This window comes from Aotus nancymaae, unplaced genomic scaffold (assembly GCF_030222135.1).
Source record: "Aotus nancymaae isolate 86718 unplaced genomic scaffold, 86718_ANA_hifiasm-v0.15.2.pri h1tg000022l_1, whole genome shotgun sequence".
Classification (NCBI taxonomy): Eukaryota; Metazoa; Chordata; class Mammalia; order Primates; family Aotidae; genus Aotus; species Aotus nancymaae.
Genome location: NW_026988435.1, coordinates 11,270,447 through 11,298,129, shown reverse-complemented (window position 1 = coordinate 11,298,129; position 27,683 = coordinate 11,270,447). Strand labels below are relative to the sequence as shown.

The 27,683-nt window shown below is 33.7% G+C and overlaps 1 pseudogene; it reads right to left on the bottom strand.

Moving 5' to 3' along the window:
* The window catches only part of LOC105718818 (aldo-keto reductase family 1 member B1-like), a 97,112-nt pseudogene that overhangs the window by 51,730 nt on the left and 17,699 nt on the right, over positions 1-27,683 (bottom strand).

Below are 27,683 nucleotides of genomic sequence, written 5' to 3'. Positions count from 1 at the left end.
CACCGAAACTCAGAATACATCCCAAATTCAACCACTTCTCATCATCTCTAGCCTTATGCAAGGAATCGTTATGTCTTTCTCACGTTACTGCTTAACTGATCTCCCTGGTTCTACTGGTACTTCTTTACAGATTATTTTCTACACATTTGTCACAATGCTCTATCATAGGCCATAATATTCTTTCATCTGTTTAAATAGCTCTGGCAGTTTCCCACACAGCTCAAAACACCCAGAACTCCTAGCATGGCATACAGGATCTCATAGATTTAAATGTATCTCTCCACTCACTCCCCCCACCATCACTATCAGTCAGTCCTCATCTCTGACCCTGACCACTATTCCATATCTCACACCACTGGTCTCGTGAACTTCCTTACTCTTCCTCATTCTGCTTTAGGGACGTTTGCTATTGCTATTACTTTTGTTTGACTTCATCACCCAGAGACCTCGTGACTTATTTTTTTACTGGCTTCATGTCTTTGCTTAAATGTTACTTTATCAGAGACTCCCTGAAAACTCTGTAAAACAGCATACTTGCCCAATGTCTGTTTATCCTGTTTTTCATGATTTATTAAATATGATCTGTTACCACCTGAAATAATTTGTGTATGATATGTCTCATCCTCTAAAGCAAGCTTGTCCAACCTGTGGCCCAGGACAGCTATCAATGTGGCCCAACACAAATTCATCAAGTTTCTTAAAACGTTATGAGATGTTTTTGCAATTTTTATTTTTTATTAGCTCATCAGCTATTGTTAGTGTTAGTATATTTTATTCGTGGGCCAGGACAATTCTTCTCCCAATGTGGTCCAGGGCAGCCAAGAGATTGGACACCCCGCTTGCCCTGCTCAAAAGTGAAAGCTGCATAAGGAAGGCAATATGTACTTTTTTTTTTTTTTTTTTTTTTTTTTTTTGAGACAGAGTTTCACTCTTGTTACCCAGGCTGGAGTGCAATGGCGCTATCTCGGCTCACCGCAACCTCCGCCTCCTGGGTTCAGGCAATTCTCCTGCCTCAGCCTCCTGAGTAGCTGGGATTACAGGCACGCGCCATCATGCCCAGCTAATTTTTTGTATTTTTAGTAGATACGGGGTTTCACCATGTTGACCAGGATGGTCTCGATCTCTTGACCTCGTGATCCACCCGCCCCAGCCTCCCAACAATATGTATTTTTTAACAGCAGTATCTCCAATGCCTACAATTGTTCCTTTGTTCATTGCAACATACTGATAACACAGTAACATCATAAACCAGCAATTAATTTTCATTCCCATCAACAGGAGGTTTCTCTTTTCTCTAAATCTTTGCCAGCATTTGTTATTAATCCTTGTTTAGAAGCTCGTAAAGGAATGAAGGATTATGTTATTTGGGCTATATACTACAAGTGATTTCAATGAAGTTTGAGCCATGAGTGAGGAAACTATGAAAATAAGAGGATGCCATTTTACAAATGGGACAAAGGTGATTTATCTAGAATGTGATTTTTCTATAATTTTGAAATTATTTAGTGTACCATAATAAAGTAGACTCTTTATCATTGAATAATGTAATTATTTCTAGCTTCTTAGTATTAAACTTTGCTGTAGTGAACATCTGGAAATATAGTCTCATGAGCCTCTCAATTTTTTATGCTATAAATTCTAGGAAGTAGAATTATTATTTAAAGTATTTGAAATTTTTAAAGTTCTGGACAAATAGCTTCAAATGTCTACTCAGAAATACATACAAATTTCTTCTTTTACCAATAGTATATGAAAATTCAAGTTTCAGCCTCCTATGGACAAACCTAGGCATTATTAAATAAATGCAAAAACAAAACCAAAACAGAGATATTTTACTGGTATAAGAAGGGACAATCTGTTTTCTATTTTGCATTATTAATTTTCTATTTTGCATTATATTGGATATCATTTTACTGGAGATGTTACATATTTTGTGATTTGTCTTCATTTTGGTTCATTTTATTATAAATTTGTTTTTATTTTTACATTATCTTCCCTATCTTTTTGTTTTAAAAATATTACTGCATTCTTGTCTAATTTGTCTTTAAATTTTGTTTGTGATGTTGACACATATGTGATTATATATGTCTGTATTCTTTTTTTGTCTATTTCTTTTTCCCATTTAATAATTAGTAGTCCTTTTCCATTCTGAAATTATTGTGTCTGTGCTTTCTTCATGCTTTCTTCTTCATGATTTAATTTTTAATCCATATGAGAATTATTTTGGAGTTTTCTTAGTCCATTTGTGCCACTATAACAGAATACCTGATACAGGGTAATTTGTAAAGGAGATAAATTAATTTTCTTATCATTCTGGAGGAGGTGAAGTCCAAGATCAAAGTGCTGCATCTAATGAGGACCTTCTTGCTACATCCTCACAAGGCATACAGCAGAAGGGCAAGTTCCCAAACACTGCATGCTTATTTTACAAAGTTTTTCATCCCATTTATGGGGGAGAGTCTCTCATATCGTAATTACCTCTTAAAGGCCCCACTTCTTAATACCACACCTGAATTTTGAAGTGAACATATACTAACTATGTCAGGAATACACTGCAGAATGAGTTTCTTACTTTATTTTTCTCCAAAAGATTAATCAATTGCTAGGGAACCATTTGAGGGATAATCCCTCATTTTCCCCCTTTTTGTAACATCTACAGCATATCAGTTCTATTTTACTGAACTCTTTGTATGTACTCACTAGTATACTACAATTTCAATACTCTTGCCTTGCAAGCAGTTAGGAGCTATGACTATCTTTCTTACTGTTACAGCTTTAGAACCCAGAAAGCACTCAATAAGTATTTTTAAATTATGAATGAGGTGGGAGTCACTCTCATGAGAAACTGAGAAATTGAAGAATTTATCTGTGGAATGACTGTATTCCAAGTCAGAGCTTTTGCCTAGATAACTGTTTGGCCACCAAGTCCAGACTTCTTAAATGTTCAGCAATGATCTCAACCAGGAAAATGACATACCAGACAAGAAATATTTGTTTTTATGAAGCTTGAGTTAATACTAGGAAAAGAAAGTTTTCTTCAAGAGAAGGATGTTGCAATCTTCACCACCTGCTGGTAATCTACACTACTTGGGAAACATGACAAAGTCAATGTGATGCTTCTTTTAGAATAGCAGATAGCCAATAGTACTGTCTTCTCATATTGTGGTGTACACTTCTCCACCTCAGAATACAGTGATGTGTTGAATAACTCCTGAACACAGTCATTACAGGCTTTGTTGGACCTCAGCGTGATATCCTATACTCCATAGGTCGAAGTTTAGATCTGGGAGCAGAAAAGTTAAAGGATATGGAGCTAGTGTCACTGAATCCAGTCTATCTCCCCAGATTAAATCTCCAATGTCTAATACAAGCCTGTTTTCCTGTTATTTGGTCTCATTTACCATATAAACCTGGCAAAATACTGTTCCTAGATTAGCTTGTTTTCCTCCCCCTAACCCTCCTTACTATCCTTTATTAGACTACTTATGCTAGTATACAATGATGTCCCTCTGTGCATTCTCCTCGGGTTTAACTCCTAAAGATTAGAGACTGTGTCTAGCATAAGACATTACACAGAAAATGTTTTAGCAAATGTTTATTGAACTAAATTAGTCCTGTCACCTAATATTGGAACAGCCAAAAAGACAATTGTTTAAATGAAGGTTCCAGTGAGTTATATCTGAATCAATGAATCATAGACTCTCAGAGTTGAAAAAAGTCCTCTTCCAATACTTGAAATTTCATTCCAGTATCCTTGTTTCTAATAGTGATTCAAATTCTATTTTACCATATAATAATGAGAAGCTTTTGACCTCTGGAATAGTTTACTTCAATAGCGGTAAGATCAGAGTTTAAAATTTCCACCTTTAGGTTGGCAAAAACTCATCCTTCTTTAGCTCCTACTCATAGCAAGTCTGTTAATTCTTCCTTCAAATGACAACTATTTAAACATGTCAAGACAGTTCATGTTTCTTACATCTTTTGTTCTTCAGAAAGAAACATTCCCAGTATTTCAATGTCTTATTAGCATAGGGTTTTGAATTTTTTCTCCATTCTTCAGAGGAAACCTGAGCCTGAGCACTACAGAATCAGGCAGGAATATTACCACCACCCTCAACCTTGTCCTTCATTATCTATTATATTTAAACCAAATCACACAACGCATACCATGGTCACTATGAGATGGCTTTAGCACATTGTGAACTAAACCTTCTCAATCTTTTGCATATAATAGGATTCTAAAGTGAGCCTGTCCACCTTTAACTAGAGGCCAGGTAATTGGCCTTTTTTAGACTAAAGTGAAGAGTTGGTTTATCACAATTAAGTTTTACATGGTTTGATCTGTACATTGTTCCACCATGCTAAGACCTCTAGGAATCCTGGTCTGTCATCCATTATGATTGCATCTCTTCCCTGATTTGTATCACCTCCAAATTGGAAGGCCATTAGTAATGTGGGCGAGAAAGGGAAAATCAACTCAGCACTTTGCCTTTGTGTCTTAGAAAAAAAAACTATTTTAAATAACCTCTCCCATCAATCTAATTGTATATGATATGGCTAAGGGAGTACTACTTAGCAAAGCATACCCAGGTGCAAAGGAATACCAGCCAGTCCTTCCACAATATGTTTTGAAAAAAAGAATTATTTCCCATTTGGACAAGCAAAATTATTACATTTCTCAGTTCCTACGTGTCTAGATGATACCTTGAAGCTGATTTCTGACCAATGAGGTACTGGAGAAGATAATTTGTGCCAATTTCATGCCACCCTCGATAATGTCTCTCACATTCTCCCATATGTTCTCCTTACTCACACAGCTTGCTGGACATGAAGGGCTAAGGTAGGAAGAAGAGTCAGGTGAGGGAAAGAGTCCAGATTTTGAGGTTACTGCCTGGAACAACGTAGCCCAAAATGCACTTGATCAAGGAAATCTGCAATGGATTTGATTGAACTGGAAATAAATCTCTAGGATTATGGTACATATAGGGGATTTGTTCATTCCAGAAAGAAAACTCTCACGAACACAATTAGTATAAACTTAATGTTAAAGAAAGATTATTCTGACACTTGTTCAAAACAATAAAGATTTTATTCAATATTATTGCAATGGGGTTGCAATAAGGAAGAGTGATAGGGTTCAACTATGAATACAACAATGACAAGTGAGGGTTTATAGCCAAGGAGCAGGGTGAGGGGGGCAGTGGGTGAAAGATCACCAAGAGGAGATAAGAAAGGTAAGGGGATCCTTACAAAGGTCACCTAATAGCATTCTTGCTAAAAGCAAGCCAAGACATACACCAAAGGTAGAGGATGAGGAACTTGATCAGACACCAAGAGGAGGGGGTTGATGTACCAGGACTCTCTGCTAAAACTGGGCTGAGGAGGTCAAAGACATGATGGGTCAAGGTAAAGGCCTGATTGAAAAGAGGGCTTCAGAGCCAAACTGAAATTTGGTCAAGAAAGGACTTTGTCATTAGCAGTGAGTAATGCTAGTCAACACTGGAACTTGTAATTGGTATTATAAACTTTCTGACTTAAACAATAGATAATGTGAAGGAATGGACTTGTCTTTGAACACTTTTGTCAAATCTCACATTCTCTCACCCACTCCTAATAATATCTCTTTAATTTAAATAAATAAACAGAAAACTAAAAAGACTTGTCTAAGTAGTATCTTTATTTGTGTAATAAGTAGACATCAATTTATGGGCTTTTAAAATTAAAAATATCTATGAAAATAGATAAAATAATCTAATCTGGAATTTTAATAGGTAATATTTTAATATCTGCACAAATTGCTTTCTAAGTTTTGGTTTCTTTCCCTGATGACTTATCACAGACTGGTTCTGCTTTACAAGATGCAATATGAGACACGTTAGCATAACTAAACTTTAGCAAAAACATATTGCATATATGAGGTGTCCTAATAAAGTCACATTTTATTTTACATTTCATTAGAATCAAAAAAATAGAAAGAGAAGTGAATAAAGGCACAGGATAAACAATACAGCTTTCACATTTTGCTTATAGGAGTATGGTATTTATAACTGTTAGAAAATTACCCCCAAAATGCTTTTTGATTCCTTTCAAATCTACTGGTTTGCTACAAGAGTGCATAACTTATAAAATCAAGATATCATAAAGAATACCATAAAAGATGTCATAGTTTAGGCATAGAGACTGGGACGCCAATGAACAAATATCAGAATTTAAGCTTCTAAAAAATAAAAATAGAAAGAAAGGGTGGAATGAGATAGAATGGTGTCTCATTTGTATCCTCTTAGATACAAATCTAAGAGGAAGTATACTAAAAGTATCTGTCCCTGTGGTGAAGACTTGTCAATTTTGAAAACTTCACTAGATAATGTCAAAAAAAATAAAGTTACCTTGTTCTCATGAGGTTTACAGTCACACATGGCTGAAAAGAGATAAACATCCCAATAAATGTTTCAGTAGGAGATATTGTCATTGTGAGTACATAATAGTCTACCTACATAAACCTAGACAACACAGCGTATTACACACTTAGGCTATATGGTAGAATTGATTTCTCCCAGGCTACAAACCTGTACAACATGTTGTTGCACTAAAAACTGGAGGCAATTGTAACACAGTGGTAAGTATTTGTGTATCTAAACATATTTAAACACAGAAAAGGTACAGTAAAAATATGGCATTATAATCTTTTGAAACTATCATCATATATATGATATGCCATTGACCAAAACCTCATTTTGCAGTGCATGACTCTGTATTGTAAACAGATATTTTCCCTAGTTAATTTTGAATAAGTTAATACATGATCGATATTTGTATTAGTAAAATGTTGTATTGAGAAAAGCTCCAACACTCATTTTCTATATCTGTCATGTGATATCACCATTAAATAAAACAATGAAGAAGCGAAGGAACAAAGTGAGAGTTGGAAGAAAAATTATTGCACAAAAATGTTTAAATAACAGAAATGTTAGAGGAAAAAGTAGTTCTATATCATTTACATTTGAAAATGCACTACAACTGAATCAGAATCATGTTTTCTACCTGGAGATGGAATTTCAGTGTTAGAGAGGTAACAGATAAAGACAGAGACTAAATAATTCTCTTTTGCCATCACATAGGCCAGTGATGCAGAAGGACAAAGTTGGAGCAGTAGCGACGGACTGAAAAGAAATTGCATATTTGTTGTATACCTTTTATTTTCCCCAACAGGAGAGACTGATATTGCAAATGATTTGATTTTCTCAGAGGTCAAAAGCAGAAAGTCGTTGTTCAGATTGAAAAAACAAGTAATGCTGGACAGAGTTACAGTGTTAATAGTAAAAGTTATAATGATTTTATAATTTTGCCAATTTAACTTAGTTTCAGCAATTTTCAAACCATCAAAACTCACACATAATAGAATTACATACATCACTAAGCATGTGCACGTTCCCAATATTGACACAAACCCCTAGAAACTGGGGCTCACTTCTAGATAAATGCTACATAAGTTTCATCGAATTTTTTCTTGATTTTCCAGCCAGGTGAAAAGTAAAAATGACAGTGAATTAGCATCATGGATACAAAATATCGTTAGAATAATTCTGCAGCCTAATACAATTTCTTGTGACTCTACATGGCGTGAATAAACTAAATAAACTACATGGTGTGAATAAACCAAATAAACAGCATTTTTAACATTGAATTATCAATCTAAAGTGACTAGTTTAAATAATAAGACCTGTGTTTCACATAACAGTGAAGTACCACAAACGGAGACAGCTCTACAATTTCATTTCACTATTTGAGTTCTGAAAAACTATTAAAGTAGTTGCTGACAGTTTCATTTTGGCCAACAATACTTGTTACTGGCTCTCTTTTCATATACTAAGACATCAGAAGATCATTACATCATTTTTGCCACTTTTCAAGACAATAGTAACAAATTTATGTTAATTTAATGTTAAAAGAAATTCTCATTCTGTACAATAATTTCTATCACTACCGCCACATTAAAGATGTTTTTTGTTTGACTCCATTTTAATATTTATTTGCTTTACAGACTGCATACTTGATTAAGTTTTGTAAGAAAATAGCACCTTCCATATGACACAAACTTCTGTAAAAATATAGGACAATATCACAAAGATGATTTAACAAAAACCATGGTACTGTATTCCTCTATGGGATTTCATCTACATACTAAATCAAGTTACTCCACACTATAGCATATTTGGCTATGGGTATGGTTTTGTCTTTTAAGAATTTCCATGACAGGCATCAACTTGACCAGTGCTCACTGGTGCTAGCTTTCTTTCACTCTTTCTACATACAGATGTAGGATACAGAAATACGCAAATATGTCATGCAAATACGCATACTTCAGGCTGGGTGTGGTAGCTCAAGCTTTAGTCCTAGTACTTTGGGAGGTCAAGGTGGGTGGATCACCTGATTTCAGGAGTTTGAGACCAGCCTGGCCAACATGGTGAAATCCCATCTCTACTAAAAATACAAAAATTAACCAGGCGTGGTGGTGGGCACCTGTAATCCAAGCTACTGGGTATGCTGAGGCAGAAGGATTGCTTGAGCCTGGGACGTGGAGGTTGCAGGAAGCTGAGAATGTGCCACCGCACTCCAGCCTGGGTGATGGAGACTCCATCAAAAGAAAAAAATTGAACTTCACATTTCTCATAAACTTTTAGTAAGTCATCTATAATGAACCTTTTAAATTTAGATATAATAGGTCTTATGTCAGAATAAACCTTAGACTAGGTAAAGCTTGGAAATAATATAGTCCATTTCATCATCTGTCTCTTCAATTTACATACTGTTTTGATTATCTAAAATAATTTACTGATTGCAAAAGACTATGGAAAAGGGGTTGGATATTCTCTTATCTTTGGCCTTAACCAATAAAAAAAAAAAAAGGAAATCTTTATTAATTTTTTCAGCCTGACAAGGTTTAATTTTTCAAATAGCTACCATAATTGATGTAAGTACAATATTGTGCCCAAGTAGGAGAAGAAACTAAAACTGAACCAGATTTAGGCAATGTAGGTTAGGCATTACCAAGAAGTTACACCTGAGACCGATTCTATGCCTCTGTTTCCTTATCTATAAAATGTCAATAATGAAATAACCTGCATCAGAGGGCATTAATTAAGGATTAATAGTGTAAAGCGCTTAGATTACCTGGCACAAATTAAGCATGCTAAAGATGTTTTTGCTCATTAGATCCTATTTGTTTATTCAAACTTTGGTACTTGTAAGTTCAAGTTTGTTGCTGAATTCAATTTCTCATTATTTAAAATGTTTCCATTCTTTTGTACTTGTAACATGTCTTCTTGCCTCAATTAATGATCTAAAAAATAAAACAGAAAAGAGTTTAAGATATACTGAATTACGTGAAAGTTTCTTCAAGTTCCAATTAAAGCAGCAAAGACAGTTGGTATAGCATCTATTGTTTTCTCAAAAGAATGAATACGTTTTTGTGTAGTGAAAAGACAGAAAGGCCGTTGAGGGTAGAAAAGAAAGTCATAGACTGATATTTTGTGCTTAAAAACATAAAAATGTGATATCTCAGAAGGTAGAAGGCTACATTGTAAACACAGATAAATATATTACTTGTGGGGCATGCAAAGCAGTTAAGCTTCATTATATAAACAAGTTAAAGTGCAATTATAAAAACAGAAATTGTGTCAAGCATTTAACAGGTACCAATTGGAGAAGCAAGTGCTTATGCATTAAACACTTAAAACAATCTTATGAGCTAAGTGCAGTTGTTAGTCACCACTCACTAAATGGTAAAACTGAGATTTAGACAAAGTAATTCATTTGCTTCTGCTGGCAAAGCCCTCATTTGTACATAGGCAAGTAGAATCCAGACCATTTCTTCTTAAACATGGCAATACTCTACAATTTTAATAAATCATATTTTATATCATAATGTAAAATAAAAATAGTTCAAAGATGCTGACTTATTGTGATTACTTAGTAATATTTAATTGTGAAAATCAAATTTAGTTTGGAATCTACTTAGCATAAATTTGTCTTTAAAGTACTGAAAATGTCTCATGAAATATATTTTCTGCATCATAACTTTGTTGCTGAACTGCCATAGCTATTTTCTGTTACCTTTTATGGTCCTATTTTTTTATACGTAATTCAAATATAATAGTTAGATAGTCTGATAGTTTCTACTCTAAGTTGTATTTTATTTTATTTTTTAAACTAGAATTAAGTATGTCTTTATCAGCTCATATGTCAATACTTTTAAGAATGATACATATTTTTGATGGGCAATTTTGCATGACTATCAAAACCGAATTACCTATGTTATATACACATACATAACTGATTCTCTAATTTTTTTAATTTCAGCTTTTATTTTAGATAGAGAAGGCATATGTGTCTCACACAATATTCCCAGATGTGTTACCTGAGATTTAGATCCTGTTACCCAAGTAGTGAGTATAGTATCTAACAGGATATTTGTAACTGATTTCCCCCTCCTTCCACCCTCCAGCATTACAAAGCATCTATTGTTTCCATATTTATGTCCTTGTGCACTCAATGTTTAGTTCCCAGTTATAAGTCACAACATGCTATACTTAGTTTTATGTTCCTGCATTAATTTGCATAGGATTGTGACCTCATATTCTGTCCATGTTGCTGCAAAGGACACAATTTTATTCTTTTTATGGTTGCATGGTATTTCATTGTGTATATAGCACATTTTCTTTATCTTATCTACCACTGATGAGCACCTGGGTTGATTCCGTGTCTTTGCTATTGTTAATAGTACAGTAATGAACATACGAGTGCATGTGTCTTTAAGAATATAAATCAATCTACCAAAAGGACATATGCTCTCATATGTTCATCACTGCACTATTCACAACAGCAAAGATATGGAATTATTCCTAGGTATTTACGCATAAAAATATTTCCAAATGATATATTGATTTTGGTTTGGTCAACTCAAATTTATGCCTAATATTAAATGATAAAGATTTACCTATTGTCTAGCCTTTACAGTGCTAGAGTCTATGACCTAAAACCAATAAACACAGAAGACTTTGGGTCAGACTCAGCTGAATTTAAATCTAAGATCTGACATTTGTTCTATCTGGATATGATTATAATTTCAAAAAAGTATTAAATTTATTTAATATCCAGCTTTCTTGTTTTTATGTTGCAAATAATAATACATAGCTCATATGTTTCCAGTGAGGATTATAAGATGTAATATTAAAATGCTGAATGCATTGCTGAATATAGTAGTGTTTCAGAAAATAGTGCTGTCAATGTCATTCCTATGGTTATTGTTACTGTTGTTATCACTAAGATGTGATCAGCCTAGCCCTCTCCCAATATCACCTATTCTAGTTCCCTTGATCACTGATGTTTACTTACTTCCAGGTTTTCTGTTAACGTGGATTAAAAAAAAAAAAAAAAAAGTCATTCTCTCTTTAAGCGCTCTCACCAGGGACTATCTATTCACTAGTGGTTAATTGACCACGGGGTATATGTAATACCCAAACTCCTCCTAGGGGTGATGCTCTTGAGCGGACCTCTTGGTCCTGCTCCTGCTGTGTAAGACACCTGCTCCACTTTGTCTTCCACAGTGAGTAAACGTTCCCTGAGGCCTTCCATAAGCAGATGCTGCCATGATTCCAATGCAGCCTGCATAACTATGAGCCAAATAAACTCTTTTCTTTATAAAGTACTATAAATAGGTTCAGGTATTTCTTTATAGCAGTGCAAGAACTAATATACTTACACACACACACACACATCCTTACACAAAATATACACTTTCTAAAACCCCAGGTTATTTATTATTTTCATTTTACCTTATTCAAATTCCATTTTCTTTCTTTGATTCAACATAGTCCCACTCATTCACCTTCTGTCATATTTCTAGTTAATTATATATATCATTACTGCAACTATCTTAATCCTTCAAAATAAACTCTCACAACTACTCTCACCGATTTTGAGAGACAGTGAATTCTTCAAATGTCAGTCATCAGTTCTATATTTAAAATATATCACCTGATAATCACTAAAATTTCAGTTCTTACTTTGGTTTAACTTCATTTATGATAACATAGAACATTATTGATAAGTAAAGAGTAACACTTTATATTCAAATGTGCCAATGTCTCCCTATATCAATAGAACCCTCAGAAGTGAACCCTTAATTTTAAGCAGGAATTCAACCAATACAGTAATGCACAGAGGTTAGGATTCCTGTGTCAGGCTAGCAAGAGAGCCAACAGAAGTCCTCTAGGGTGGCAGTCGTTACTTTAACAAATTTGCTGTGGTCAAAGTTCTGTCCTTCAGTACTGCAGATACGTAAACCTGATTTTGTCAGCACACACAGAGAGTGTCCATCTCTCAGGACCGGCTATTGACCAAGCTCACGTGACTGATGTACAAAAGCAGAAAGTCAATTGTTCTGTGGATAAAGTGCAATGGGTTCTTAACCCTCCTTTTGGCTACTACTCTCTGTTGTTTGTTTTCCACGTATAATCAAATGATTTCTGCTTACTACAAGTGCAAGTGCAATTTCTTCTACCCTACAGTCTGCTGGCTGTTTACAGAATGGAAAATGGAATCAAAGTATCCACAAACTTTGTTGCCCACCTCCTTTTAGAATGTTTTCAGGTTTTATGAGCAGAACTTTTCATATGCCCAATTCTTTTTTAATAGAAAAGACAGGAAACCAGCCCTCTAAATTTAAAAATATTCATACGAATAAAATAAAATTTAAAGAGGAAGTGGAAATAAGCAGAGTATTGCTTAGAATTTCCCAAACCCTGAAAGTTTAATGATCATCTAAATTTTGGTTGGATCTACCCTCTGCACTGATCACATGACCTCTGCTTTCTTGTGTCATTGAACAAAATATTTCCAAAAACTGCCTTGCAACATTTGTGAACCTGACCCCAAATGAACTTTTTAGAGAGCTCATCGACCATCAATTACTCTGATAAGAGTCAAGAGATCATGTTTAATAACAGATATTTACCCTATGAGCCATAGTAGCCAAACCTAATTTCCCATAATACCTGCAAAAACAAAGAGCTTGACTAGAAAATGCCTGTACAGTACTGTAACTATTCACACAAGCTTTTCTAGGGACAGACCTGTGATAAAACATTAGCTAATGGAAAATAAAAACAGTTGATTGCTCTGATACCAATTCAGAGACTAAAAGCAACCCAGTAAATACCAGTGAATCCATACCAGTTAATTCTTCACGTGTGTAAGAATCTTCACCAGCAAAGATTTCAAGTAATTCATATTTTTTAAAAGTCCTTTTCACTCAATTAAAGACCATCCTTGGAATCTCTTATAGGTGGCAAGGCCATATTTCCAAGTTACCCAGGGAAATCTCAGATTTTTCCTGTGATCCTGACACAAGTGTTAATTATGGCCAGTTCTCTCAAAACCATCCCAGTTTCAAAAAGTAAACAATATAATTTGTTACATATAGGACCAACCTAGAACCAATGGCTGAGGACTAAATTCCTTATTTAGAATCTACTTCTGCTCAAGATGCCATCCTTTTTTTCGAAACAAAACAAAATCCTACCAACATAGCTGTATTATCAGTAAGCTTTATCTCTCACCTAGAGGGTACAATCATTTCATGACTACCCAACTTGAGTCCTCCCTTTTTTTTTTTTTTTTTTTTTTTTTCTTGAGAAGGAGTCTTGCTCTGTTACCAGGCTGGAGTACAGTGGCGCAATCTTGGCTCACTGCAACCTCCATCTCCCGGGTTCAAGCGATTCTTCCTCCTCAGCCTCCCAAGTCGCTGGGACCACAGGCATGTGCCAAACGCCCAGCTAATTTTTATATTTTTAGTAGAGACGGGGTTTCACCATGTTGGTCAGGATGGTCTCGATCTCTTGATCTAGTGATCCACCCGCCTCAGCCTCCCAAAGTACTGGGATTACAGGCGTGAGTCACCACGCCCGGCGAGTCCTCATTTTACGGAGTTCCATTTAGCTTAGGGTAATGTACAAGACTTAAAACTGCCAGAAAATCCTTGAAATGTCAATTCCAGGTCAGCTTTTCCAGATTTTATACAACTTTCACTTTTGTACACTGGACTTCTGCCATTATGGCCTTCTGCTAATCTCTTTTAAGCTATGCCCACTCTTGTCCATGGTCTTTGTACATAATGAAATGATTGCTGTTTCCTCTTCACTTACAACTAGTAATTCTATGCATTTTTCGGATCTCAATTCAATGATAATTTAAGTAGCCTTCCTTGACTCCACTGAATTAATATTTGTATCTACTACTCTTCATCTCTACTGTAAGAAGTACATAGTCATCTCTATTGGCACTTTTTGCATATGGTTATGACCCCTGAATATGCTTTTGTCATCTTCACTAAACTGAAAATTTCATGAAAACAAAACCTGGCAAGTTTTTGGAGACTATAATTCCCCAGGATCTATTTCTATGCCAGACATACATACTTTAGTAATATTTGATGAATGAACAACAAAAAGTAGAATACAATGTAATGAACTGAAGCACATTTATACAACCAATTACAAATTAGCTTTCTACTTTCTATTTGCTTAATTTTACCCTACTCCTAGCACTGAAGCAGTGAGAAGAAAAAGGAGGGAAAAATAATGCATAACATACTGGGATAAATACTGGGGATACTGCCACTCTGTGACAAGAAAACCATATGCTATCTTCTTTACGTGTGTCATTCCGTCTCAGAGGAAGAGAAAGGAAAAGCAAATGTTGAATTAGAAGACTGTGTGACAGACTGAATATTCCTTATGTTTTGCAGGCCTGTTCCATTTATTCTAAGACCCTTAAATCAAGGATTAGAAGATGGAAGGTTATACTGATCTTTGAGAATTGACATCATTTTTTTTCTTTTTTTCTTTTTTTTTTTAATTATTTTACTTTAAGTTCTGGGATACATGTGCAGAATGTGCAGGTTTGTTACATAGGTATACACATGTCATGGTGGTTTGATGCACGTATCAACTCATCATCTACATTAGGTATTTCTCCTAATGCTATCATTGTTCACGAGTGAGAATATGTGGTGTTTGGTTTTCTGTTCCGGTGTTAGTTTGCTGAGAATGAGGGTTTCCAGCTTCATCCATGTCCCTGCAAAATACATGAACTCATCCTTTTTTATGGCTGCATAGTATTCTATGGTGTGTATATGCCACATTTTCTTTTTCCAGTCTATCATTGACGGGCATTTGGGTTGGTTCCAAGTCTTTGCTGTTGCGAATAGTGCTGCAATAAACATACTTGTGCATTATAAATCATTCTACTATAGTTGACATCATTTTTAAAATAGAAGCCCATAGACCTATCCCACTTCTTTCACAATTCCCATCTCTGTATTTGTACTTTGGATTAAAGTAACTTACCAACAGTAATTTGCTCTTTACAAAGAGCTATCTACTATTGCCTATTAATTTTATAAAAAATGTTTTTAAAAGGTTTATACAAGGAGTTAGCATAATGACTTATCAAAAATAATTTATTTGCATTTCTAAAAGGTACACATGTGTATATATTTATGTATATTGCCCAACTCGTAGAAGAAAGTTAAACACACTTAAGGTATCTAGCCCCATCTAAGCATTCAAAGCCTAGCACCTAATCAGGACTTCTCACACAGTACATTGTAATATCTATTTTTTATTTTATAAAAAATAATAAAATTTATCACAAGGCCTGAAATCTTCAAGACCATGAGATTCGTGCATTTTCTGTTGTAATGAGATCTGCAAGGGGAAGCAATATAAAATTTGCTCATTTTGCAAGGAACTAAAACAAAACAAGGTGCTGGGTGTATCAAATGTTCAGTAGCATCAAGTTAGGAGAGTCTCTCATCAACCATCTCACAGGTAAGAGAGTTTCGTGAACAAGAATGTAGGAGAGTAAGGAGGTGAGTACAGGGTAGAGGAAGGACACGTGTACAGAGGGTTCAGGTTATTGGTTAAAACTCTATCCAAGAGAAATATCTGGATGGGTGTTGCTAAGGTGTTACTCCCCTTTGTCTATGATTTTGCCACTGACCAACTTCCCTGATGAACGTCTTATTCTATTACCAGCTATATTAATATATTTATTCAGGTAACAATTAAGTCTCACAGACCTGGAATGTATTCTTTCCCTTTCCAGTGACCTGTATATTTCTGTTCTGCTCTACTCTCATGATTTAATAACTAATCATTCCAAGAGCTATTATACGTCACTTATTTCTGAATTCTTGAGTGAGATCTCACTATAGTCCCAAGTTAGTGATACTTATTTTCACATAAGAAATATTTTTCAGAAGTTCTACTTATTAGTCCCTTTTTATATGTATATAGACTTTTCTTAAATACAGTCATACTGACCTAAAATTAATTGCTTAACCTATTAGGCAAACTATGTCTCCTCTTTTTAATGCACAGCACCAATTCACAAATTCTAGTTTAAAGACTAAGTATGTCATCATTATTTGATTAATCAACAAATGAAAATTTCATAATTAAATTCATTTATTGAACAAATTGTCTTTCTGTTTGGTATGATAAAGGAGATTTTTCACCTTTCTTCCCAAGAATCCTCATATAATGTTGCATAGGTGTCAGTCTCCTCTTTAGGAAATTAAATGACAAGACAGGAAATATAAAAATTTTCCATAGTAATTATAAATTCATACTCAGCATACCTATTAAAATAATTTTTTATGTAACGTAAGAATGATTATGGCTGTGATTAACCACAAAGTTCCAAAGCAGATTCCGTCAAAGGGAATTCCCCATCATACCTGTCAAGTTTAATCTTATTGAAATAGTAACTTGTGAACTCCATTTCTAATTTGGCTGGAACCACTAGTGTGACTCTCAATGTTTACACTAATGTAGCTTAAATATAGCTAACTCGTCCTATGTAACAAACCTGCAAGTTCTGCACATGTATCCTGGAAATTAAAATATTAATATATATTTTACAAATTTATATATATAGTTAGTTATGTAAGTATATAATTATATATGTTATACATAATTATATATAGTTTACACATAATTATATATGTTATATATTGTATATATAACAGATGTAACTATATATAATATATATAATTACATATATAATACATATTTTATATATCACTATATTTAATATAGCTTCTATATATTATATATAGTAGCTATATTAAATATAGTTACATATGTTATATATAACATATATAACATATATAATATATAATTACATATAACATATATAACTATATATTAGTTATATGTAATTATATAGTTATATACAATTATAAATATACATAATTATATAACTATATGTATAGTAATTCTACACATTTTTTAGATTTCAATACAATAATCATTTAAAAATCTTTCTTTGACTTCACTGAATTAATATTCATATCTACTTCTATTATCTATATATAGTTAGTTAAAGTTGAAGCCTATGCCCATAGCTGGCAGCAATTGTAATTGTACTAGTAAACTGCCTCCCATATTCAAAACTCAGCATCAGATTAAACCTGTATTTTTGAAAACCAAAAGCAAGGTAATGAGGTACAGAGAAGTTAGACAACTCCATGTGTCTATGTTGCTTCTAACCCTTCAGCAGACACCACATCTACAGCTTTCTGATGGAAACCTAGAAGAGAAGAATTATCATATATAATCTATATATTATACTATTTGAAAGAATTTTTCTTAAAGTTTCAAGACAAGGAAATTAATATGCCTTTCCTATGTGTCCTGTGATCTAGACTCTTGCCATTCAAAGCATGATTCATGGAGCATAGTAGCAGCATCATGGGGGAGCCTGTTAGGAATGCAGAATTTCAGGTCCTATCCTCCACATACAAAATTAGATTTTGCTTTTATCAAGATCCCCAGACAATTCACATACGTACAATGAACTTTAAGAAGCAGTGGTCTAGGAAACCTTTCTCAAATACATAACTTGCATTGCTTATGAGATTCTTAGAATGTATGTTAACTGTGCATTTATTTCAATGAATTTAGGAGTTATAGCTGCATATTCATTTCTAGTTAAAAACATTAAATTTAGTTCAATAAGATAATTCAAATGTTTTTACTAAGCAAAGCCCAAGACACCTTCAAGCTAAGCATTACTCACATTAAATTTTAAACACAAATTCATTTCAAAGAGATTTAATCTATATGTTTTGAGCTAATTTACACTTAAATTTTTAAAGCACACTTTGATGTCTACACAGTTTCAAGAGCTGTGTGTGTATGTGATGTGTATGTGTGTGTGTGGGTGTCTTTGTTCATACCAGGAACTTTAGAATATTATGCATTAATCCTGAAATTTAAAACCAAAGTTTTAAAATGTATTTAACTTAGAAAACGATAATTTACAATTCCAGTCAAAATTAACGCTACTTAAAATAATTTATTGCACCAAATCTCCAAGATAAAGAAAAATCCATTTAAAGCAATCAATTTGCTAGATTTAAGACTAAGCAGCAAAATATAGTGATAGGCTTTGATTATGCAATTTTAAGTAAAATGTTAAAGCTACAGTGACATATGTGGGTGAATACTTAATTTTTCCCTCATATTACCTCAAGTAATTTGCAAATATTAAGGCTAAAAATGGGATCTTCTTCCTAGGTATGCCATTTAGATGTAGGCGAAAGATTGATAGTAACATCCTTAAAAAAAAGATCCAAAAAGTGCAATAACTGCCAAATACCTGAGCAAAAAGTGGAGAAAAGAAAGGAAGAGACAATTAGTGGGGTGTAGGAAGTCTGAAAGGAGGCATAAATTATATAATCAGATCTATCATATTTCCCGTAAGATGAGTAAGAGCGTTACATTAGCTTCCTTTGTAAATGAGTCAGGGATTGGCCAGGCACACGCTCATTTGTCTCCTTTTCACTAACATATCTGTCTTCTTTCTTCTTAAATCAAATGAATGATCAATATGATGTAGGGGATATTGACTTGGTTCTCTTATGGTCTCAGAGAATTAGCCTTACTGATATTTTGGTTGTATATCATTCTTACTTTAACTAATACTACTGAAGATAATAATCTATCATGTAATTTTAAGGGCATGATAATTCAATTATAAACAGATTTAATGAGAATTGCTACTTCTCAAAATTACCAATATACTCTCCTGATTTGTTTAAAGTTCACCGTGCAAAAAAAATGATTTTTTTTCTATCCTTTATTCTATGCTCAAAGTTAAACAGGAAACGTGAACCAGGGTAGAATATGTCAACTGTCTTCTGCAAGCACAGCCAACTTGCAGGACTGTAGCAGATTTATCTTTTACTTGGTTTTGTTTCGTTCATTTCCTATCCTCCCTCTCTTCCATTCTTCCTTCATTTTTTTCTTTACTTATTTTTTTTAACTTATTTTTAATGGGGCCATACATTTAGTGATAAAATCCAATCAATAATTTAACTAAAACAAAGAAAGAAGACCCAAAAATTGTAAGAACCTGACAGCAAGAACTATGCCTTTCCTTTATTTATGTCTCTTTAGTCTCAGCACTGTGCACTGTCAGTCTCTAGCATTACGCATTGAGAATGGCAGGGCCTTAATAAATGTCATTTTTCTTAAGGTTCTCATTCTGGCGCTCTCTCTCTCTCTCTCTCGCTCTCTCTCTCTCTCTCTCTCTTTCTCTCTCCCCCTCTTTCTCTACGCTAGTTCATCCACTAACTGTAAATTGCTAATTTCAGGCAATACTAAAGATAGCCCTAATGAGACTGTTCTGAGAAATGGCACCTTGTCCTTGGATTTCTCAGAGCCAGCTCAAAGTCACACAGAAACAAGAGCCAAAACTCGTTTGTGAGAAACCAGGTATTTGCTTAAGGTCAGCCCTCACCTTGCACCAAGCTAAAGTCTAGGGCCATCAGAATCCATTTAGCTTAGGTAAGAAAACAGGAAGCAAGAATACTAAGTTTAATAAAATGTACTTCCTAAGGGAAAGAGATTTCCTGATTTGTGTTGTTTCTGCATACTATGGTTTGTTGTAATCAAGTTAATACTGTCCAAGTGCAATAACAGGACCTTTATGCCCTACTTCTAATTCAAAATCACTAGTTTTTGACCACTTTTTTCCCCCTCCAATCTATTCAGCTCCTGGGAATGTGAGACTGGAAGCCAAACTTTCTAAAATCTTTGCCTGACTCATCTACTCAGGTATTTCACATTGTAGCCCCCAAGAGTCCTTATTAGTCCTAAGACCTGTCTAATGAACTTGGATATTGGCAATCTGCCTGGTAAAATCTGTAGATAAATTAACACTTTGTCCAGTCTTGATCTCCTGATGTGGATCAGTCATTTAAACTAATTTTCTTATTTCCTACTGAATAAACTATGAAATTAGATATAAACCTTAATATCTCCCAGTTCAGACTACCTTAAAAGAAACTGAAACATTGTAAGTGTTACTGTTTGGAAATTTTAGTGTATTTGATTTTGAAGAAAAAAAAATCATCCAAAAGAGCTTGGCTGAGATCTGATGGATCTTTTTTTTCTTCTGATCAAACCACGTATTTAATTGAAAGTAACTTCATAACATCATTGCTGAACCAACACTCTCTTTAGTTTGAGGAGTAAAGAAAATCTTTTATGAGTATTAGAAGAAAGATAATATATCTTTGTTATGAAAGCAACTTAAATTACTGTTTGGATGTGAAACAGAGGTTGTAAAGTTACTGACTTTTCACTACCTATCCTGATGAAATTCGATGTTTATAATATGAGCATGCATATAATATTTTTTTAAAAAACACTAAAACATAGCATTTTTAAATGGCCAAAACTAACCTCCAAGAGAGAAATGATGTTTTATTTAAATATAGAGAAATTACAGGTAAGTGTTCCTATATAATGTTTCTTGGCTATATTAAGCCAATTTTCTTAAACTATTTTAAATAGCAATAAGATGTTGGAGAATTAAATGAAAATTACATATCAATAGATCCAGCAATTCTTTCTACAAAGATAACAGGAAGAAGCAGGAGGAAATGAAGAAAGAAATAGTCATCATTCTGTCTTAAGAAAATGCAGTACCTTTTCTTCTTTTTCTTTCCACAAGTACAGAAAAGCGGCTTGCAATGAAAGGGTCTGAAGAGACTAAGGAGGTGCTTTGTTGTGCATAATCCAACTGCATAGCCTGAGGAATTAAATTACCAATGATAAAAAACAAAAACAAAAACAAAAACAAAAAACTATAAAGAATTAAAACAAAACAAAACAAACAACAAATATACACATTATAAAAAGACATGCAGCTATTTAGAACTTTGATGCAAAAAAATGCTAAATGTTGAAAACAAAATAAAAATATTTTTAAGTTAAAAAAGAAACACGTTTATTTCCATGCCAATCAGCTGTATTTATAACAAATAGAAGACTCAGAGTTTTCAAAGTAGTCCTGATTGGGTGATGGTTAGGGAGTCAGAGTTCCTGAGTTTGAATCCAGATTCTGCTTCATACTAGCCAAGCAAACATGGACAGTATATGTATCCATAATCACTCTCTTCCTCTCCATCCCTCCTGGAACTTTTTTTTTTAAAGTTGAGCTTGCAAGACAAAAAAAAAAATACACAAACATAGACACAGATATATCCATGTGTATATGTATATGTGTATGTGCATATAATCGACATGTATTATATATACTAGATATATATTTGTATATTACATACATATATAATGTATATATTACAAGATATATGTATATATTTTATATACTATATAATATAGCTAATATTTTATTTATATCTAATATGTTTTACACATTTTATATATTATATATACATATATATCTAATATATATACATATGCATACATTATATATGCACATTTTATATATTATATATATATAAAATATCATGCCAGTAATAAAATTAAATCACAGAATTATATTCACATTGGCAGCCTTGCAAAAATACTACATTAATCCACTAGCTTTCTTTTTGTCTTTTCAGAAATTAACACGCGAAAAATAAAGTGCAAGAAGTTGGGGGATTCGTTGGTTTTAACATTTACTGCTTCAACTTACCATTTTGAAGTACGGTCCATTTAACAAACCTCTAGCTACCTCAACACAATTAAAACTCATAATCACTGATCAAAAATTAACATAGTTTGTGTGAGAACATCACACAACACATCAGACCTCTCCAGGAGCATCACCCGCAGAGCTGTTAATGAACAAGCATCAGAGAACATGCCTTGACCTTGTTTCTCTGGATAGAGGGGAAAGAGTACAGCACAAAGAGGACAGGAGTAAAGTTAACCACGCCAAGTTAGATTTAGAAAAGTTATACATAAATGCAACTTTCCAAGAAACAATGAATGATGCAGTGATCATATCAGGGGAACCGTATTCATCATTCAAATAGCCAACCAAGCCCTAAAAACTCTATCTCATTGCACAAATACATAGACAACAAATACATAGAAAACAAGAGCCAGTCAGGTATGTGCACGCCTTTCATTCCTGAAACTGTTACATATTATAGCTGCAGGCAAGGCAATTTAGTGGTTGAGAACTGCAAACTTGTGTCACTGTAACCCTAATACCTTGCAGAGAACAACGATTTCAATATGTTACTAACATAATGCTTTCATAAATTACAACAATTTTTAAAGTGTTTCTATTTTTAGTTTTCTTCATGAAAGAAGGCTACAATACTGTTATGCTAATATTTAAATATAAATATCTATATTATAGGAGTTGTAAGTTGAAAAGTAAGTAAACACTTCAGTACAAAAGATGAAAGAGATTCAGAAGAACAAAATATGTCCACAAATACACGACAAATAAATCAATTTTTAAATAACTATGTATCAGTGGTGCACAGAACCAATTCTCTGGAAAATATTTATTTTATATTTAATAGAAGACCTGTTTGGGGGACACAGAATGGTAAAGTATCTTCTCTTAAATATTCTTCACCTAACATAAATTACCATCATATTAGTTCAGAGAACTGTGCTTTTGATTCAACTATGGATTTTCTTCCTTAGGTTCATGCAATACCAATGATAATAGACAGGAAAATATACACCATGTGTTTCTGTTAATCAAGCTTTCTTGCTTATAAATCATTTTAAGAACTGAAGGGAAATCTTAATTCAGGAGTTTCCAGGTATTATTAATTAATGGATAAATTCTTTCTTTACTCTCATATGATTTTTAATTTGCAAGAGCTCTTCTGTTTAAGAATTCGTTAACATATGATAGATTCACCCTTGATAATAATGATAACCAAACTAGAGCATGGAGATTTCACCAAAATTATTTGTAATTTTTTAGCAAGTTTGAACCAAAGCACTATTATCTCAATTCATAAATGGGTATATAATTAATTGGCATTATTATTGAGTATTTGGGCATGCTAGAAAGAGAACACGGTGATTAGAATTCCGAGTTCTACGGATGCTTAAGGTTATTACACACCCTTGGGTCTGTCTTCCCCTCATTGGGAGGTGTAGTGGAGTCCCTGGAGGAAAAGTTAATTTTGGTAGATTTAGAACAAACACTTACTGCTTTTTGTGGCCCAGCTTAGTCTGAAGGGACTTAGGCACATTGTGCCCCCGGATGGTCACAACAAAGCTGAGCAAAAAATTAGGCTCAAATTTGATCACCTAGACACTGACTCTCAAAATATTAACTGAATGTCCTCTGTGAACCTAGCTCTCTATATTAGGAAAAGTTGTCTGGTCTAAGTATTCTTTATAATGCCTCCATGGCAGAACTGAATTCCAGGTTCTGGGTTAAACTGTGGCCACATATGTCAATAAATGTTTGAAAAACTAAAAATAACACAGTTTTGGTTAGATTTTTTAAAAGAATGAGAGTAGAAATTAGTGGAATGAAATTTATTTTAAAAGAATCAGTATGACTTACTGGCTAAATAATCTTTGGATTAGACAGTCTGGATTCCTAACCTGACTCTGCCACATATAATCTTCAATAGTATACTGAATCTCTCTACACATCACTTTCTTGTGAAGAAGAATAAATCTCCTATGATGCTGTATATGAAACAACTCACATTGAAGTTGGCATATGATAAGCACATAATAAATGTTATCCACTATGATTAGGTTCAAAGTAATAGGAATTAAAGGATGTGGAGAGTTACCACAGACAGAGGAGCAAAGGAAAAGCATTTCAGGCCGTGGCCAGAGAATTGTTAAAGGCTTAGAATATAGAAATTATTTGCATACCCTTCATCACCCTGTATGATCTATTTGCCACCCACCTCTCTAAGGTCCTTTCAAGCCATCTCAACTACCTTCACTGTAATCGAGCTAGTTTAGCATTCATTCTGTTGAATGTGCTCAGATTATCTTCATCTCCAGACTGTCACTCACATGCTCTTCAACTTCACCGGTCTAAACCATGTTCATACTTCAGGTTTTTGCTTAATGTCTCTTCTTCTAGAAGGCCTTTGCTGAAAGATAAATCAATCCCAAATGAAATGGGTTCCGTTTACCTAAAATCTCATTGCATTCTGAAAAACAAAATCACAGTTAGGAACATAGATGTATAATTTTTGGAAAACATTTGGTTTCCCTCCTGAAATGTGAATTCCATGTGCATTAGAACTCTATCTTGTACATCAGTATTACCTCAGAGCCTAAAATATCATCTAACGGAGTAAATAGTCATTGTACACTGCTCATATATTAATGAACACGTGGATGTGTATGCAATAAATCTTCAGTCTTTTCTAAAGTCGTTTGGAGACTGACTTAGATAAAAGAAAGTATTTAATTAGTAAAATAATATATGGAATACATAGAATCAATTGACAGAGAGCCTTGATTATTAGTCTAATTAATTAGTTTGCAACAAAAAGTAAAGATTGTTTTAATTTGTCTTTATTGTTTATTTGATTCATGTACATGTGTGTAACATTCATTGGTCATGTAGTTTTATATCTGTCCCCATGTATCTCACCAAATCCTTCCATTTGTGAATATATCTGGTTATTCTTTAGAAGGTAGACGCAGTGTCTTCATATCAAATATTTTCCCAACCACATGACAATTTGTGCTGAAATTACTGGTAATAAGGTAATTTCTTTTTTCTCAAATCCCGCTGTCCCTCAATGCACATTCAAAACTGACATCACACTTATGGAGTAGCTGGGGCTTCTCGAACTCAAGATGACCTAGATATCATGTTTATACCTTATCAAAGGAGATAAATGTAATAATGATTTTAAAACAAAACTCTATGTAATTAATTTCCTCTTTCTTACACACTTCAATGTGTTTTCACTTTATAGGATCTTGGTTCATATTAACGAAACACTTATCTATCAAATGTTTGCTGATGCCATCATTTAGCAGGTCCAAAGTTAGCATTAGAGCTACAAAAAGAAGAAATAAATAATCTCTGTCTTTTACAGTGTCCACAGGCATATCACAAAATGGAAAATAATATTTTAATAAAATATAATGGCTACACAAAAGTATTCACGCTATCTGTGAATATCTAGCATCCCTGGGCAAATAGGGGAAAAATTTAAACGTACTCTGAGAATATAGATCATAGTTCATCATGCTATTTTACTGAATATTCTCCCTCTGTCCTCACATATTCTTTTTTTTTCGTACTGGCATGGAAACAGAGTAGACATTAATTAAATATTTTTTTAGTAACTAACAACCAAATCATGTGCATATGTTCTTTTGAGGACACAAAAACAAAATTAATAATATTCTCTATTTGAGAAATGTTATCTGTAAAATTAAACACTTATTTGGGAAAAAATGATCTTTATTTGTTCTATTATTAATACTTACTAAAAAACCAGTTACTTTAGAAATATCACTTAATATTGTAATCTTTAAAACTTTGAAATGGACAATAAACATAATAAAATCTATGCTCACTTAAAAGAGATTTACAGAACAGAACTCAAATAAAATAGCCTCATTGATACATTTTTAAAAGGTAGCATTACTACTCTTGCTTTCTTTTTACTCACGAGCAAACATTCTTGGTAATATAAAATTTTGCATTTTATATTAGGGTAGTCACCCTAACTGGACTTGGGTTTGAATCCAGGCTGAAAAATTATGGATTCAATAATCATGAAAAACTTTCATCATCTGCATTACATTTTTCTGAAATATTAAATTTTGTACAGTTTTGGATGATATGCATAATTTGGAAAATGTCAATAAAGATTTTAAAAGTAGAAAAGAGTTTGCATAACAATTCATCCAAATGCTATTAAATTATGAATAAATTGAAGAATGCACTAAAGCATTTAATGCATTAAGAATGCATTAACTTACCTTAATCTTATTCCATAGGCAATTATTTCTTTTGTACATACCTTTTAGCACTGTATTTCTTAAGTAAAGGTTTTTCACTTTAAATTCATCAAACTGAGTCTCAAATGATTTATTATAAAGAAAGTTTGATCCCAGATAGGGCTGCTGAACGAAAACATAGCTGAACCAAATGCTATGATCTGCCTTTAGGCAGAGGACAATGTAATAACAGCCTGAGGCCTCTCATTCAGGAATTACTCTTTGTACAGATAAATTCAAACAGAGAATCCTTCACTTTCCTAATATTCTGTGAATTCTTATTCTTCTCCCTTCCTCCTGCCAACAGCAGATCTCACTTTCTACCTAAAATATTATTCTCACCAATCCATGCCTTCTCCAAACTAAATTTCCTGGAATTATTACTAATGGAGCAAGGGTGAGGTTCTCTATGGTTGAAATAATAATGCTAAAAGATGAATCAGGAGACTAAAGACAAAATCTCTCTTACCCTTACTGACCTCAGCTCTTCCATCAGTGGCCTGTTTCTGTGCTTCCCCTTTCATCATCCTGAGCTTGTGAGTAATGTTGAGGGCCAGAGACAGAGTTTTAAACAATGACATTGTTAAATCCATTGTCCAATCATCTGTTTCTCAAGCCCAAAATCTAGGAAACTGAGGAATAAGGTTGAAGAGGTCTCATTTTATAAATCCGGTCGTGAATCCCAAATACTATTTAATTTATTACTGGTTAATTGTGAGCATTTATGATCATCCTGGGACATTTTAGATTTATGCTTACTATGACTGTGGGGAGTTTACAAAAGTGATACTTCTGATGGTAAAAGTGAAGCATACCTATGTTTCCTCTGTTTTATATTTGGTAGCTCTTCTAAGAGTAAAGAGATACTTTATTTTGAAATAGTGAGATTTCCGGGTAACAACTGAAATTTGAGCTTTAGGGTTTATAAAGGTCCTGAATATTTGCCAATTGGTGAATTTAATCAGATTATAAAGTTAATTGAAAACCTCTATTATAGAGGTATAAAATTTAATCAGCACCCTTTTATCTATTTGTTGTAGAAATTCTTTTAGTCAGTTTCAGATTTTTAATTGGACAGAATTATAGACGTTTGTTTCAGTTTTTGTTTTTAGGTGGTTACCAGAAATAATTTGAGGGGGTTTTCTATATCGTCCTCACATTTATAAGTTTCTTCATCCAGAGAGTCTCAAATCACAAGTAGGAGTTGAACAATGAGAATACATGGACAAAGCGAGGGGAGCAACACACACTGGGGCCAGATGAGGGGTGGGGAGTCAGGGGAGGGAGAGCCTAGGACAAATAGCTCATGCATGTGGGGCTTAAAACCTAGAAGATGGATTGATAGGT